Source organism: Haemaphysalis longicornis, unplaced genomic scaffold (assembly GCF_048455015.1).
Source record: "Haemaphysalis longicornis isolate Haplotype H1 unplaced genomic scaffold, Haemaphysalis longicornis Haplotype H1 scaffold_2, whole genome shotgun sequence".
Taxonomy (NCBI): domain Eukaryota; kingdom Metazoa; phylum Arthropoda; class Arachnida; order Ixodida; family Ixodidae; genus Haemaphysalis; species Haemaphysalis longicornis.
In genome coordinates this window covers 182,679,347-182,682,656 of record NW_027526295.1, presented here as the reverse complement: position 1 = coordinate 182,682,656, position 3,310 = coordinate 182,679,347, and positions in this window count along the sequence as shown.

The window sequence follows — 3,310 nt, the reverse complement described above, 5'->3', positions numbered from 1 at the left end:
ATAAGTCCAGCCCACAGTGAAAATTTGGGGGAGAGAAGGTAGTAAGGCTATAAGTCTAGCCCATGGTAGAAATTTGGGGTAGAAAATGTAGTAAGGCTATAAGTCCAGCACGCAGTGGAAATTTGGGGGATCGAAGGTAGTTAGGCTATAAGTACAGCCCAGGGTGGAAATTTGGGGGAGCGAAGGTAGTGAGGCTATAATCCAGCCGACAGCGGAAATTTGGGGGGGAGCGAAGGTAGTAAGGCTATAGTCCAGCCAACAGCAGAAAAGTTGGGGGAAGCGAAAGTAATATAGTCCGGCCGACAGTGGAAATTTTGGGCGAGCGAGATAGCATGGGTATAGTCTGGGCGACAGTGGAAATTTGGGGGAAGTGAAGGCAGTGAGGCTATAATCCAGCCGACAGCGGAAATTTTGGGGAGCAAAGGTAGTAAGGCTATAATCCAGCCCACAGCAGGAATTTGGGGGGAGTGAAGGTAGTAAGGCTATATAGCCAACAGCAGAAAAGTTGGGGGCAGCGGAAGTAATATAGTCCGGCCGACAGTGGAAATTTGGGGCGAGCGAGATAGCATGGGTATAGTCCGGCCGACAGTGGAAATTTGGGGGAAGTGAGGGCAGTGAGGCTATAATCCAGCCGACGGCGGAAATTTGGGGGGCGAAAGTAGTAAGACTATAATCCAGCCGACAGCAGAAATTTGGGGGGAGGGAAGGTAGTAAGGCTATAGTCCAGGCAACAGCGGAAAAGTTGGGGGGAAGCGAAAGTAATTTAGTCCGGCCGACAGTGGAAATTTGGGGGAAGTGAGGGCAGTGAGGCTATAATCCAGCCGACGGTGGAGCGAAGGTAGTAAGGCTATAGTCCAGCCAACAGCAGAAAAGTTGGGGGAAGCGAAAGTAATATAGTCCGGCCGACAGTGGAAATTTTGGGCGAGCGAGATAGCATGGGCAACGCCGCCTGTATTAACATTGCCTGACGCGTCGTGCGCTTTTCAATGGGAAGGGTAGGTACGCTTAGTTCAGGCAGTGATCCGCTATGTGGCGCGTGCCGGCGGACATTTCGCCTTACGTCACTGCTCGCGAGTCGCGAACGCTGCACCCACTTCTACGACGTGTGTCTGTCAGCTTGCCTGTTGGGCTTCAAGGGCCGTTTCGCTTACATCTTAGCCGTGACGGGGCGCTAGTTCTGTGGCGCACTGGGGATCTCGTTCAACGTGTCGCTCGCTTCATACTTGCTGCATTTTTCCAAAGATAAAGACGGAGGCGGACTGAAATAGTCTAAGAACATACTGATTGTCGGGTAGACATATAGCTAACAGAAAAACGATATTTTCGGATGGGGCAGCCATTATTTTACTGATATTTTTCTTTCTGGAGTATTTAGAGAAGAAAAAATTGCGTGCACGTTTTTTGTTCAGGCACTTACTTCTACGATTACTTTCCAATAATATCACGTGCTTGTAAACTTCAGAAAATTCTAGGAAACAAAAGGACAAGCAGCTGCGATCCCGCCACGCTGTCCGGGCGCTTCTACAGTATAGTCCTCAATTTTAGAAGTGCGTACCGATGCGGAGTGCGAACAGGGGGGTCAAAACAATACCTAAATGCGGAGGGGATAGAGGGGGGATGCCCCACTCAGAAAATATCAGGGCCTGTGATCCGAGTAGATAAGCGCGCAAAGCCGGCATCAGCCTACGGCAGCGCAAGGGATTTTGCTTCGTGACAAAGGAAGTTTTATCAGTGACAGACCAAGACAGACAGGCATGGTGAAAAACAAGAAGGCGTAGGAGCGCCGCCTCGGGAACGCTAAACAAACTTTCCACTATTTTGCATAGTTTCCGAGAAGCGGCGCTGGCTGGCGGACACGAAAGCACGCTGGAAGGCTATGGAGCGGGGAAGGGTAGGAGAGAGCAACAGGAGAGTGGCTGTTTGGCCATTTTTCGCTCACGCGTTAGGCACTGTTTATACAGGCGGCGTTGGCATGGGTATAGTCTGGGCGACAGTGGAAATTTGGGGGAAGTGAAGGCAGTGAGGCTATAATCCAGCCGACAGCGGAAATTTTGGGGAGCAAAGGTAGTAAGGCTATAATCCAGCCCACAGCAGGAATTTGGGGGGAGTGAAGGTAGTAAGGCTATATAGCCAACAGCAGAAAAGTTGGGGGCAGCGGAAGTAATATAGTCCGGCCGACAGTGGAAATTTGGGGGAAGTGAGGGCAGTGAGGCTATAATCCAGCCGACGGCGGAAATTTGGGGGGCGAAAGTAGTAAGACTATAATCCAGCCGACAGCAGAAATTTGGGGGGAGGGAAGGTAGTAAGGCTATAGTCCAGGCAACAGCGGAAAAGTTGGGGGGAAGCGAAAGTAATTTAGTCCGGCCGACAGTGGAAATTTGGGGGAAGTGAGGGCAGTGAGGCTATAATCCAGCCGACGGTGGAGCGAAGGTAGTAAGGCTATAGTCCAGCCAACAGCAGAAAAGTTGGGGGAAGCGAAAGTAATATAGTCCGGCCGACAGTGGAAATTTTGGGCGAGCGAGATAGCATGGGTATAGTCTGGGCGACAGTGGAAATTTGGGGGAAGTGAAGGCAGTGAGGCTATAATCCAGCCGACAGCGGAAATTTTGGGGAGCAAAGGTAGTAAGGCTATAATCCAGCCCACAGCAGGAATTTGGGGGGAGTGAAGGTAGTAAGGCTATATAGCCAACAGCAGAAAAGTTGGGGGCAGCGGAAGTAATATAGTCCGGCCGACAGTGGAAATTTGGGGCGAGCGAGATAGCATGGGTATAGTCCGGCCGACAGTGGAAATTTGGGGGAAGTGAGGGCAGTGAGGCTATAATCCAGCCGACGGCGGAAATTTGGGGGGCGAAAGTAGTAAGACTATAATCCAGCCGACAGCAGAAATTTGGGGGGAGGGAAGGTAGTAAGGCTATAGTCCAGGCAACAGCGGAAAAGTTGGGGGGAAGCGAAAGTAATTTAGTCCGGCCGACAGTGGAAATTTGGGGGAAGTGAGGGCAGTGAGGCTATAATCCAGCCGACGGTGGAGCGAAGGTAGTAAGGCTATAGTCCAGCCAACAGCAGAAAAGTTGGGGGAAGCGAAAGTAATATAGTCCGGCCGACAGTGGAAATTTTGGGCGAGCGAGATAGCATGGGTATAGTCTGGGCGACAGTGGAAATTTGGGGGAAGTGAAGGCAGTGAGGCTATAATCCAGCCGACAGCGGAAATTTTGGGGAGCAAAGGTAGTAAGGCTATAATCCAGCCCACAGCAGGAATTTGGGGGGAGCGAAGGTAGTAAGGCTATATAGCCAACAGCAGAAAAGTTGGGGG